This window comes from Geotrypetes seraphini, chromosome 9, assembly GCF_902459505.1.
Source record: "Geotrypetes seraphini chromosome 9, aGeoSer1.1, whole genome shotgun sequence".
Classification (NCBI taxonomy): Eukaryota; Metazoa; Chordata; class Amphibia; order Gymnophiona; family Dermophiidae; genus Geotrypetes; species Geotrypetes seraphini.
Genome location: NC_047092.1, coordinates 65,971,793 through 65,987,072, shown reverse-complemented (window position 1 = coordinate 65,987,072; position 15,280 = coordinate 65,971,793).

Genomic DNA, 15,280 nt, shown 5'->3' with positions numbered 1-15,280 from the left:
GACTCAGAAAGACATAGCAGTAGTGGTCCCCTCTAACAGGCAAGTTTGGGTGTGGCACTGAGAAATTTAAGCACAACACACAAAAGCTAGAGAGGGCAGTCCAAGAACAATGTCTCTTGAAGTCTTTCCAAAACAAGCAGCTGCAGGAGGAAGGACCTATGGAATGGCAGAGAACTGAAGAATCAAACTTAGCAAAGCTTTGTGAGGCAGAGGAAGACATGGAGATTGCTGTACCTGAGCTGGAGCCTACAGAAGCTAAGGAGGTAAATCTGACCATTGCTGTGCTTTCTATTTGCTGTTTGGTTTTTCTATTTTTGCTTGAAGAAAATGTTGCATAAAGACAGGGCTGGGAAAAGCCTTTTGGTTACTTGAAGCCATTTCAGCTTTAAAGGAAAATGTGGTTCTAGAGAACTGATAAAGTGGTTTAAGAAGACTGCTCTTAGACTGTATTTCTGTGATGAAAGTTTTTTTTCTTTTTTCCTGTTTAGGGCCTGATTACAACTGGGACTGCTGAGGAGTTTAAAGTTGTGGGGAGTGTGCTGAAAGATCTGAGTGGGTCTTTTTGTGGGATACTTTTGTACAACAAAAGGTAGTGAAAGCAGATTCAGCAACTTTTCCCTCCGTCAGCTCTAAGGAGCAGGAACCTGCTATTGATGGTGGAGAGCAGGTTTGATGAACTGAAAGTGCTAGAATTTGAACTCTCCTTTTGAACTTTCGTTTTTGATTGAGCTAAAAAAGGGCCCAGTAAAGTGAACTGGGGGGTTGGGGGGGGGGGGGGCTACTGAAGTCCGGGTGTGGCAAGTGGCCAGTCCAAAAGAACTGTACAAACTTTACTGAGTGTTGGGGTTTTTTTTCCCCTCTTTTCTCTCTATTCTTGGTTGGAGAGAAGCAGCCCAAGGGATTTGGGATTTTTGTTTAGTCTGTTTGAACAAAGTGCACTTGTTTTGCCATTTTGCAACAGAACTTAACAAACTTACCTGTGAGTCTAAGTTGATTTTCATTTTCCTTTCCTTTGAAGTAACAATATTAAAAACTTGTTTTTGCCTTCTACACAGTGCTTCTCTGGGGTTCAAGTTTCAAGTTTATTAAAATTTGTTAATCCGCTTATCATATTTCTATGTGATGTACACAGGTAAATAATATAAAATCTGGGTTTTACATTTAAAATCCAAAGATAAACTTACATTGTCAGACAGCAGGTTAGGAGGAAAAAATGCAATATTAGATAGGAGAGCAAGACATTGAGGGTAAGTACATTAGAAGAGGGAATTCATTCTAGAACTGAGTAAGATAAAGTAGCACTCTTGAACCTATTGCTATTACCACCCTGAAGGGCCAACCTCCATTTTGAGGGGCACACCGGAATCAGTAAGGCCATCCTCCACGGCGCTACGGCTACCAGAGCTAAGGTCAGGCGGGTGACAATAAGTATTGTTTTTAATATAAATGTGGATGTGTTTACTGTACACTGCCTAGGTGTTAGGTGGATAATAAGTGCTTGAAATAAATAAATAAAATTTAAGGAATGCATATTAGAGTTCTGTAGGAAGTTGCAATATGTGGCCTATATGAGGGGCTGCTGAAAAGTTCTCAGTCCAACCAACAAAGTTGGAGAAGTCTTGATCGAGGGCTATGTACTTAGTCCAGAGATTTACCACTTTTTTGTTGTCAAAAATATGGAATGAATAAAGTGGAAAATCACTGGACTAAGGGCTCATTTTACTAAAGTGTGCTAAATATACGTGTGCGCTAAAAGGGCTAACGCGCCTTTGTAAAAGAGGGGGTAAGTGTATAGCCCTCGATGGAGACTGTCCCAACTTTGTTGGTTGGGCTGAGAACTTTTCAGCGGCCCCTCGTAAGCCAAGGATGGTTGGTTGCTTTGATGGCTAGTCAGAAGGAAGGAGGAAAATGGTAAACGAAGGCTCATAATGTAGCAGATTCAATACAGGCTGGAAAGCCACAGGAACAGAAGAAAATGATTCAAATCTTTAGAATTCTAAATCTTTAGAATTCTAAAGTTGTATTTGCAGTTTTTTCTTTAACTTCAGAGTGTAACATACACTAGTAAAGATGTGTGTTTAAATCTGTGGAAATGGACAACTTCATGGAGATGTTTCAGAAGTGAAGTTTTGGTTTAAATCAGTGGTCTACTTTAAAAATACATCCAGAGTCTAATAGATACCAAAGCATCATATATATTTGAAAACATAAATTTTATTTATATGCTAATATACAGAAATACATCTTGAAATGTGCAGAAATTAATAGAAAAATATCTGAAGTAAACAGTTTACATTTTGGTCCACAGAAAATATGCATAGTTCAGTTTTAAAATTATTAGAGTTCATAGTTGCTTGTCAAAAATAAGTGCACATTGAACATAGTGATTGCCAGAAATGTCACTGGCAATGGCTTTGTACCTTCCTCAAATTAATTCGGATCAGAAGGCTTGAATCCTTAAAGTGAAACAGCTCTTACCAATCAATCAATCAATACCTAATCTATTAAGGAGGGAATTCATTGACAGGTGCTACTGCAGGTCATGCTCCTTCATGTGCGCCCTGAGGGTGCCTGAAGTTTGAATATGCTATTTTATAAACTATGATTTTTCTTACTTTTTCTGCTACCTGTTATAACACAAATATTTCCGGTAATCTGGGGTAATCATCCATTAAGGCTCCTTACTTTTTGGGCCCCTGTATCATGAGTGCTGCATGAGGCTGAGTTGCAGCCATATCATTCTTCCTATGAGTCCATTTCAGGGCCTGACTTACGACTGGGCTATCTCAATGTTCATTTGTTGAAAGGTAAGTACCAGCTGGTTAAGGATTTGATCTTATTCTATAATTTAAACATGTTATTTGGTGGAGACCTGGCTAACTGATATCTTGCATATTTATCACAGGCTATGCCAACCAATTTCTGCTATCAATATTATAATAGGCCTGGGAAGAAGGGAGGTAGATTAGTGTTGCACTGTAGGGATTCACTTCCCTTATGAGCTGTGGATTTGGGCACCATAGGTACAGCTGAGTATATGGTGTTCCAGATGTCAGGAATGTCTGGGTTTACTTTTCCTTTACTTTATGTACACCTGCCAATTTCAGGTGCTTCTGTCCATATAGTTCAGGCTCTACTTTCACATTATGTAACACTGGCTGCAAATGTGTTCGTTGTGGATGACTTGAATCTTCATATTGAAGGTCATACTGTGCCTTTTGTGAGAGACTTTGAACAGTTTCTAACAGATGGTAGTTTTGAATCACATATTAATGGCCCAATCCATGAGGCAGGCCATACACTTGATGTACCATTCTTAAAGGCTTACATTGCCTCCCAGTTGCCTGTCACAGGTCTCTAAGTACACTTGGTCTACTGCCTCTTTGATGGCAAAATCCATTTCTCAAAATTTGAGTAATTCTATAATGGATTTTAAAGAATTAATACTAGAAGACCAGGCTGAAAGGTGTAACCAAGCTCTTCATACAATGCTTGAGAATGCAGTACCCCTGGAAGAATCCTCTGAGCCAGCTTTGGTACACTATAGGTCTGAACCATGGTATACAGGTCAAATGTGCCTATTAAACAGGCAGTTGAAACCCTTTTTGGGTTCCGGGAGGTTACGTTAGATTGGTTCCTCTTACCACTTCCAAAGAACTGGTTAATACCACTGCTGTTTTCTTTGATTGTGACTGTTGGATCACAATCTTTACCTGTAATGCCTCATACTAAAAGGAAGGGAGCTCTGAAACCGAGTCCCTCCCCGTTCAGAAGATCAACCCTGGTTCTGTAACAGAGCTTGGATCAGTATCTGGACCAACTACTCACCAATTCTCCGAGAGATGGGGGCCCTGCTGTGAACAAGGACGATGGAGTGTCCAGTTTCTTGGGGCATGAAATATCATTGTCCCCTCCGGATTCCAATCCACCACCATGCACAATGTCAATGTGGGTTTCACCTAGGGTGATCCCAGGGGCGGAAGTCGTCGACCTGGGCTCAAGCCAGGAGGGAAAAGCGCCTGCGAAAATGAATGCTAAGGATCAAACATCAGGAGCAACGGCGGGAATTTCCCCACTTCTAACTCCACCGGTGTGACTCTAGAGACGATTTGGCAGGCCTTACAGAGGTTCAATGGAACGCTGACAAAATTCAAGCAAGAGGTACTTAATCTCTCAGTGAAAGTTGATAACTTGTCTAAAAATATGGAAAGGATTAAACAACTCTATTGACCAAATATCGCAGGTTAACTCTGAAATACAAGCTTTAAAGGAAGTAACAACTATGGTTAAGGATAAGATATATATACATTGAAAATTGGAACAATTTGAGAACTTTAATAGGAGGCTCGGTATACAGGTTTTGAATTTCCCTAAATCACCAGCCTTAAACCCTGTGGACTACTTTAAAAAATATCTAACTGAAATATTAACGATTCCTCAACAAGCTATTCCCTCATTCAGTAAGATATATTATATTCCTGGACCTGTTGCCAAGGCTGATGAGGAAGGAAATTCATCTCAAGAAGAAATGAAAGATTTGTCTGCTATATTAGAGGAATCCCATTCTGAAGTAAAAGAAAGGGCAACACTACTTGTTTCTTTAGTATTCGAGCAGGACTTGAACTCTGTAATGAAACTTTACTTTCGAAAATTTCATTTACTCTTTTCTGGGCAAAGAATTTGGATTTATCCAGATATTTGTAAAACTATACAAGATTGCAGAAAGGAGTTTTTGTCTATACGTGATAACACAAAAAAAATTGGGGGCCTCCTATTTACTAGCATACCCCTGTAAATGCTTAATTCATTATCTAGGGATTAAGTATTCCTTTTTTGTACCTTCACAGTTAAGAGCCTTTCTAGACCTGAGAGAGATCTCTAGAGATATACAGAACTAATGGGATAAGAATTATAGATTTGGTTATGTAGGCAGCTTTCCTAAATAAATAAATATTTGATTGGTTTTGTAGTAATCCCCTCCATGGGTTTAATGGATCCCTTCTTCCTTTATGGTGGTCTAAGAAAGGTAGAATGTTGATTTTTGCTATTTAATTTTTTCTTTTTTAAATACTTTTACTTTCCTGCATTTCTGTAACAAGTATTTTACTTGTGATGTTATTGTAAATTGAAAAAAAAAAAAAGAAACCCTGTCTCTGGTACTTCTTCTTTGCAGCTGAGGCAGGATTCAAGGTTGGAAGTTCCTGAATCAGAGACCAGGGTCAAACAACCTGTAGAAGGATGGGATTTGGTGACTTTCCTGATTCCAATGCCCGCAGATGTGGCCCAGGCCTTAGGGTGCCTTCACATCACTACAGCTTCTCAGGACCCTCTCTAATTAAATCACTTAAGGATATCTTCCTTCCATTCTTAGTCCTAGTACAATCCAGTCTGGTCCCACCAGCCTGGAAAACTGCGATGATTCAGCCCAATTTGAAGGACTCCTATTTAGAGACTGATCAAATTTCAAATTATAGACGAATTGTTCATTTGCCTTTTGTTTCCAAACTGGCACAGAGTCGTTAGAGACATGTCTGCCCTCAATATTAGACTGGTTACAAAGAAATAAACTGAAGTTGAATTTGACCAAGACAAAATTACTATTTTTTGCACAAAACCCATTGGTTCCTTTGCTTCCTTCATTAACTGTGCAATACTTGTATTCCAATTTGTTCATCTATTGGAAACTTGGGGGGGGGGGTGATCTTTGATCCAGCCTTGTCATTTTGACTGCATATCAATACTATAGTTCAAAAAATGCAATAGATGCTTATCTTTTGTAGAATTGTGCCTAAGTTAGGCGCCTATCTCTCAATTTTTATTTTTTTCAATTATGAGCTTGTTAAAGCTGATAATTGAAACCAGTTTATTAAGTTAGGTGCCTTTTTCTATTGGCTTTCTTTTCTTGCTTTTGATTTTACAGTATAATCTTGTTATAATAGAGTCGCTTATAACGGAACCTCGCCTATAGTGGTCCTGGTCTTGGCTGAGCGCAATTATAAACATACAGAAAATCATCAGATATAGCGGACTCGCATATAAAGGACTTTTGGATATAACGGACAACTATTTTGGTCCCCAGAGCCGCTTTTAGCTGTAGTTTTATTTGGCTATAATGGATATGCGGGCTCCGCCTACAAGGCACGTGGCATGCTGGTGATATAGTATCAAAATGCAGCCCAGAAAAAAAATGACAGAGTATTTTTCTTTCCAGTACATTGTTCTGGTTTGCAATCATTTCGTGCCATACCAATGTTTGGCTGAGTTTTGTTATTGATGTTGCTGATATGCTTGTGCAGTGACTGTTGTTCATCGATTTACACTGTTTCAAGTTGGCCTAAATAAAGTTTTAATAAAATGCAACTCTGGATATAACGGACTCTGGATATAAGGGACCGTTTTTCCAGATCACTTGAAGTCCGTTATAACGAGATTATACTGTATTGTATACCACTTGTATGGATACTGAATCCCTAAGCAGATAAGCAAATACAATGAACCTGAATGCATGCTAAACACTAAAGAGGCCCATTGGAATATAATGGATGTCTTTAGCATTTAGTGCAAGCTTAACATGGTTAGCACATGTTGATGAATTCCTTCCTAACTGTTAATTATGCCTAAAGGTTTTCAATTTAATATTCTGTACCTCCCTTTACAAAATTGTTCAAGTCTCTGATTTCTTTTTTTTTAATGTTTGCATCAGTCTGGTAGAGAGTAAGCAAGGAGTGCCTTCTCTCTAAGGCTGCCTTCAATTCTCTCAATGTTATAATCATGTTCTTTGAAGATCTATCTATAGTCAGAATTCTGGGAACGATCCCAGACATGGTTACTATATTCCAATCTGCTCAAGTCTTAAGAAAGCTTGCCTAAGCACCTTACCAAGCCTTGGACTTAAGCTATGCCATTGAAAGTCCTTCCTTTGATAGGATTTACAGGTACATACCCTATTTTCTGCTGGCAGTATTTAAAAAAACAGAGTTCCTAAGTGCTTGAAAACTCAACTATTAAGTATATGGCAGAGTAACATATATTATTATCATAGCAGTTCCATCAAGGACCATGTCAAACACATATATTATTCAGGGTTCACACTCAGGAAGAAAATATGAGATACCATTTCATTTTCAGGGGCAGTGGAACATCTTTTTGGCTGGAGGCACCAAACAAAACAATTTCCTGCCCTGCCATCGAGATCTCTAGTTGCTGATGCTCTTTTGGGCAGAGGCCCACCACTTTCTACTACCTATCTTTAATTCATACTCAAAGGTTGTGAAAATTATGCAGCTTGCTCCATCAAAAGTAATAAAATAGATGTGTTAATTAAAAAATATAATTTAATTCTTTCCTTTACAAACATTATGGAAAGGCATACCAAATGACTCGTGCTTCAACAAGAACTCAAACACTGGCTTTCTTCCTGAAAGTTCTCTTTTTGCACACTAACCTCCTCGTTTATTAAGCCGCAGTGGAGGTTTCTACTGTGGCTCGGAGCGCTAAATGCTATGACACTCATAGAATTCCTATGAGCATCGGAGCAGCATTGGCATATTTAGCACTCCGGGCCGCGGTAGAAACTTCTACCACGGCTTAGTAAAAGGGGGAGGGGTGGTAAGTTCCGGTGCTTATAGTGTAGAAAAGGCTGAAGTCTTTTACAGTGCAATCCTTATCAACAACATGAATTGAGCATAATGCCAAGATCCAGTTCTCCTCCCCCTCCCAAAATGAATCAATCATGCTTGTGGGCTACAAAATCTAACTGGTTTCATTACAAGACCTCATTCACCCAAGGCACTACTTAAACATTTTTCTGTGCCCTTAAGGGGCGGTGTGTTCATCATTGTTCTTTTTAGGCATATACAAAAATTGATATTAATTCTTAGTGGCAGGCTCAAATTAAATGAATAATGTGTTTATAGATCGTAAAAGAAGAGCACTTAGCTTTTGCCCGACGGCTGCCCAACCGCTTCACCATACAGCTTCCTCAGGGGCTGTGCCACTTCAATAACCCACCCATCAGCCCATCACCCTTGTTGCGCCCTGAAAACCGGTATAAGTTGTAATTGTGGTTCTTTTTGAACAAACTGAAGTTTTCCCTTTTTTTGTGTGGGCTACAAAAGCCATATTCCATTATAATCTTAGTAACAAATCTATCTTCCACCAAACATGCTATAGGATCTCTATAATTCAGTAACTTACCAACAAAAGGAAATGTTTCTTATAATATTCCAATTAGATATAATATTTTGTTCTTTATCTGTTCAACATGCAGTGATTTGCTCAACCTTGTAGGTCTGATAAATTATCCTTAACTTAGATCAAACTAATTTGAAGAAATAACAGGATCTTTCATATGAGGAAATATCTACAGGATTACTTTCCTCTAATAATCTGTATATTTAACAAAAGGAGCACATATACCCATTAAAGACTGACGGCTAGAGTTAGGACAGTGCATGGCTGCCTGTTAAAGCACCTTATTTATAACAGGCCTTGTTCTATAAAATGCCATTTCTGTGCGTTATTTGCAAATAGGCACCATTGCTTAAAATGGGATTCATGGAAAACATTACATTCTAACATAACATACTTCAGTAACTCTATTACATTTGGCTATGCAACGGAATCTTCCATAATTTTGAGTTGCAGTGGTTCTTTCCACTCTTCATCAAAAATATAAATGATATAACTGTACAAATACTTCATGGGATACAATGTACATACAAACCACATAGAAGTTTTAAATATGTGAACCGTATTTGATAAATGTAATAAACTATGATCTAAAACGTATGAACTGAATACAGAATGGATTTAAGAGGTTATTTTATAAAGGGTCATGGATTTGATATACCTCTTTCTGTGGTACAACCAAGTAGTTTACACTTATATTATATACACTTATTATATTATATGTATGTCCCTAATTTTTGTACCTGGAGCAACAGAGGGTAGTGAGAATCAAACCCAGTTTCTCAGTTTACTGCATTAACCATTAGGCTACTCCTTCAATCCACTTGAGCATTTAGAATTGTATTTTATGTGCTCAAGTCGACATTTATAAAATTGGCTGGAAGTATATGCATAAGAATAGACAGCATCTACTTTTACAAGATAAAAGATTTCTATGGGTGGAGAATAAGAGTGAGAATGAGATAAGCACTTATGGGCATACTTTATAAAATACCTTCATATACATTTTTTTGTGCCTTTCAGGCCCGATTCTATATAGTTCACCTAAAAAATTGGTGCTGACTAATATGGTGTTAAGCGCGATTCTATAAAAGTTAGGTTTCTTTGTCTAAATACCGGCATCTAATTCACAAAGAGATGCCCGACTTGAAAACACGCCCATAATCTGCCCTTAACCAAGCCCACTTTTAGGTAGGCTTTTTGGACTAGTCGCCTACTTTTTACAGAATTGGTTTTTTTTTTCTGATTTGGGTGCCTAACTTTCAATTAAGCCCAATTTAAACCAATTATGAGATGTTAAGTGTCAATTACTGGTGCTGATTAAGGCTATTAATCAATTACCGTATGTTAGGCACTTACATTGGCTAAGTGTGTTGATGTAGGCGCTGAACTTAGGCAGACTATATAGAATTTGCCAGCTCCTGTCTAGTTATCCCGTTATAAAAATTCATTAATTTTTTAGATTGTCTTTTTGAAAGTTAATTTTATATTAACAAATATCAAACATATTGATAAAAAATATACACTTTACTTGGACTAATGGTTTTACGTTATTACATTGGCAGTATAGCATCATGAATCCTACATAATTAAAATCGATTTCAGTTATTATATTGATAAGCTAAAGGTATGACATGTTTGGCCAAGAAATTACGAGTGATCTCTCTACACAATGAATCTCAGAAAATATTGAGATTCTTAAACTTCCCATACATTCTTTATTTTGTTCTCTTGAAGGAATATTATAATCCTTTTTGACTCTAGATAGAAGGGCACAAAGGGTAATTCTGTAAACTGGGCACTAACATGTAGACACTGATTACATGAGTAAATGTTTAGAATAGTGGCACAGATAAGTTTTCTTCAATGAAAAGCCTGAGGACCAATAGTGACCCCTGTAGACCTCTGGGGTGTCTCTCATCATCATTCTGGCTTTTTTTCTGCTATTCTCTGCCGCTCTACTCAAGCTCAGGACACAAAGGGGGTAATAGATGAAGGGAAGAGCTACCTACTTAAAGACAAGGCATTTTCAATAGATGAAAAGAATGCATTTGGAAATGTGCACCACTTTGAGGATATGTCCAATAGAAAGTTTGAAGGCAGGCTGCTGGAGTGGATGTCATTTTGCCACACACTGGTCAGCAATCTGGCATGGAAAGATATTGGTGGCTCTCCTTCAGCTCATTTGTGTTCAAAGTGGCCCTTACTGACTTAAAAATTAGAGAAAACCTATGACACAGATGCTGAAAATCTGCTTGAACACTATTCTGTAAATTTTACAGTTAAGTGGAATCTGGGTGGAGCATGGGTGGGACTCGGTGATACACATAGCTCTGGAAATCAGGCACAAACATTTACACAAGTACTATACCTGGCAAAAGTGCTTGTGCCTAAATTATAGGTGCATATTTCACATGCTAGTATTCTGTAAAGGAAAGTAGGTGCCTATTTTTCTTTATAGAATAGGTGCCACATATAGGTGCACTATTATAGAATTACTTCCAAAGAGGGTAAATTTATAAAAAGGTGCCTACATTGAAGTCCAAGGAGAGTAATTTAAAAAAGCAACATTAGGCACTCAGAAGTAACCCCAGTAGAGCACAAGTCCATATGCACAAATTTTCACCTGCTCCAAAGATAGTTTAAATCCGAGCATGTATTCTATGTATACACTCATGTCTCTTATACAATATGCAAGTCCATTGCAACTGTTAACTAGTCCACCCAAACCATACTCTGGAAATGCCTATGCATATATGTACAAGTGTTTGGAATACATCCCTTTTCTGCACAATTATTGGTCACACAATTTTGTAAAAGGCCTCATGGGAAAAACCTTTATAAAATCACCCCCAAGTTGCCTGTAAACTAGGGTGTCAGGTCAAAACCGCGGAAGACAAAGGCGCGTGCTGACAACTGAGCGCAGCGCGGAGGAAAATAACTGTTTTTAGGGGCTCCGACGGGGGTGTGTGTGGAGGGAACCCCCCCCACTTTACTTTATACAGATCGCGCCACATTGTGGGGGCGTTGTGGGGGGCTTGTAACCCCCCATTTTACTGAAAACTTCACTTTTTCGCTAAAAACAGGGAAAAAGTTAAGTTTACAGTATAATGAGGGGGGTTACAACCCCCCCAAACCACCCACAACGCCGCCGCGATCTGTATTAAGTAAAGTGGGGGGGGGGGCTCCCCAACAAAACCCCCCATTGGAGCCCCTAAAAACTGTCATTTTCTTCGGTGCGTGCCTCCGTCTTGCGCTCAGTTGTCGGCGCGCGCCTTTGTCTTCCGCGGTTTTGTCTATGAACCGTAAATTAGCACTCAAGCAGACTGATTATCAAGAGCGGAGTTCCATATTTAAGGCACTAGAAACATACTTCTGTCAAAAGTATTGCCTTTTGCAACCCTGAGACTGGCTATTAAATGCTAAATGAAAAGTGTTTTGGCACCATAGTTAGAATCTGTTGTGATCTAATATATCCTGTAGTCACATACACTTTGTAAACAATTATATCTCACAGAATGGTCATGCACAAATACTGATTATATTTTCAATGGCCGTCTTTGATGTATTTTAAATAATATTGTAGTAAGCGGTGAGATCTGCAGTTTAGAATGTATATAAGCACTACAGATAGATGTGGTATAAACTGAGAAAACTGGTGTCGAATTACACAATTATCTCAGTGCAATTTTGCCTCTCTTTCAACGTGGGGAGACAACATGGTGAGAGACACGTCAGTAAGTCACAAAAAGACAACCCTTTAACATATCATGGGTGAAAATACAACATGGCAATCCTCCCCCAGTAAGGTAATAATGCTCAAAAAAATATTGAACAGACTTTAAAAAATAGCTGACTATTAGAGATGTGCATGAAATTATAAAATATTAGCCTAACCAGGTTTCTATGTACGTACAATTCAGGCACAGGCGTTCATATCAGCTATAGACCCAGTACTGTATAACAACGGGTATCTAAATACAAAAGATAATCCACCTACTTTATAGTAATCTATATTGTACATACATAAATGTGCTCCCTGTCCACAACCTAATTATATGAATACCCCCTTGCAGATCCACACTATGCAAGATGTGTGCATATTTACACAATAGCACTTAGCCACAAATTTGGCACAAACCAATGTTATATTCTAAACATTTATGTATGTAATATTCTAAACATTTATGTATGTAAGGTGGGTGTACACATCTCCCTTCATATTTGTGGGGGTTAGGGGCACAGCTCCCCTGTGAATATTAAAAAATCACAAATAACTTTAGGGACCCTGCCCTGACTCTCTGCCACCTCCCGGACCCATCCACCTTTAAAGCCCTGGTTGTCTAGCGGTGAAGCTGGGCAGGAGCTATCTTTCTATGCTCCTGGTCCTTGCAGATCTACTATCAAAAATGGCTGCCTCAAGTTCCCGCAGCAGTCTCGCAAGACCGCGGGAACTCATGAGACTGACGTGGGAAATTGCGGCAGCTGTTTTTGATTCAGATCTGCATGGGGCAGGAGTGTAGGAAGATCGCTCCTGTCCCGCTTCACCACCAGGGCTTCAAAGGTTAGCTGTGGAGGCAGGAGGGAGGCTGCTTGTTTGGAGAGTCACAAATAACCAAATTCACGAATCCCCAAACCATGAATATGGAGGGAGACCTGTATAAATTAGTGCCTATTTTATAGAATTTCCCTCTAGAACTCTTTTCACACATAGAAATAGACCCTGAAAATTCTTAAATTAACATGATAAATTGATTTTGAGTGCATTAAGGGCTTTTTTTTTTAACTAAAGCTTGCTAAATGACAAGAAGATAATTTTGTACCAATTTCTATAAATGGCGCAAAAAAGAGAAAAAGAGCACTAAGTGCTGATCAGTGTGGTTGTGCAATTTTGAGTGCTATAGATAGAATTTGGGGATTTTTGTTAATGGGCATTTTTGCAGTTAGTACTTGTGAAATTTTAATAAAAGGCCCTAATCTTACTTTTAGAGGTACATTAACAAACTAAATGCCTACTAACAGTGGACATCCCTGGTGTTCAAACCCATCTATTTAATACAATTGTTCCTTCCCAATTGAAAATATTTCTTGATTTTCTTCATTAGTTTCCTAGTGAGTTATCAAAAAACACAATGTACAGATAAAAAAATATATATATACAGGCAGTCCCAGGGTTAAGAATGAGTTACATTTTTAAAGCTGTCCTTAAGTTGGATTTGTATGTAACTCAGAACTTGTACAACCACACACTGTTCTTAATGTGGCCATGCATCATTCCTGAATCTGCTACAGGAGAAGTGTAGGAGTCTTTGCCACTGGAAATACTGCTCAGTGAAATCAAATGAAGCCGCAACCGCGTTCTTAAGTAAGTCATACTTAAGGTGGGCATCTGTAACTCAGGGACTGCCTGTACATAGAAAGTGCCAAAGGTAATCATTCCACAGTCAGGTTCAAGGCCATAGAGTTCAGTTTTGCTTAATATCAATATATCTGTAGAGAGACATTTCAAAGTCACATATGGAGGGTAATTCTATAACAGGGACCTAGTGTTAAGGGCTAGAATAGTGCCTCAAATCTCACGTTGCTCCTTGTGACATTGGGCAAGTCACTTAATCCTCCACTGCCCCAGGTATGTTAGACTGTGGGCCCACCGGGACAGATAGGGAAAATGCTTGATGTACCTGTATGTAAACTTCTTTAAGTATGGTTGTAAAACTATAAAAAGGCAGTATACAAGTCTCAATCCCTTTCCCTTCCCCTATTTGAAGCCTATTCTATAAGACAACTAGATGCTTACTGTTCTTTATGCAATTCTAGCATTAGGGACAAAAAAATGCACTTATATTTAAGGCACGATCACTTACACAGTCAAAAGAGCTGGTGCAAATGCTCACACCTAGATTGCAAAAGAGCATGTATAAAATTATAATATTTTATAATCTATGCACATAAGTGTGTGCCTGCCCATACTCCACTCAACTCTGCTATGTCAATGCCCATTTGAAAAGTACTCAGCTTCAATCTTGGCATATACTTACAGATTACCAGATAGCCGGAAAACAATCATTTACATGTGTATGTGTCCATTTATGTGGATAAATGCTTAAAACACTGCATTTACACATATTTTTATAACCTAAAACTAGGTGGCTCTTATAGAATTACCCCTAATGGCTTTATTTACTAACATTTTTTTCCCCATTATAAATTATTCCCTAAAACTGTAATGTCAACTTGAAGAAAAATATAAAACGAATATTTTACTTTTACAGGCATTATATACTGGGAAACAATTTCCAATCTAGATATCTCTTGTGAGACATATAATTGATGACACTCTTGTGAGACATATAATTGGGGACACTCGATGAAGTTACAGGGAAATACTTTTAAAACCAATAGGAGTAAAATTTTTTCACTCAGAGAATAGTTAAGCTCTGGAATGCATTGCCAGAGGTTGTGGTAAGAGCGGATAGCGTAGCTGGTTTTAAGAAAGGGTTGGGCATGTTCCTGGAGGAAAAGTCCATAGTCTGTTATTGAGAAAGGCATGAGGGAAGCCATTGCTTGCCCTGGATCGGTAGCATGAAATATTGCTACTCCTTGGGTTTTGGCCAGGTTCTAGGGACCTGGATTGGCCACCGTGAGAATGGGCTACTGGGCTTGATGGACCATTGGTCTGACCATTGTTCTTAACATAATGGCAATAACAAAAACTTTGGGATCCTTTTACCAAATTGAGTTAAATTTTGCAGTTACCGTACCTCAACACAAGAAATAAATGAACAGTAAGTGCAAATTTAATGTGGCGCCTTTGGAGAAGTGTTTGTTCAGCATTTCTTTTGCAGGTCATGCATAAAAATGTCCATTACTGCGCAGTATTCTGATTGCAATTAGCACAGATGCACAGGCACTAATTGAACCTTCACTAACTGCAAAATTGTCAGTTAGTGAGCGGTAATTGCTACAAGCTAACTGCAATAAACTCTCCCTGCCATTTTTCTACCCATGCCCCACCTAGTTTGACACAAAAATAAGAATCTCAAAGCTTAAATCATTTCACATGGGAAAATAAATCTTTTTCACACTGTTC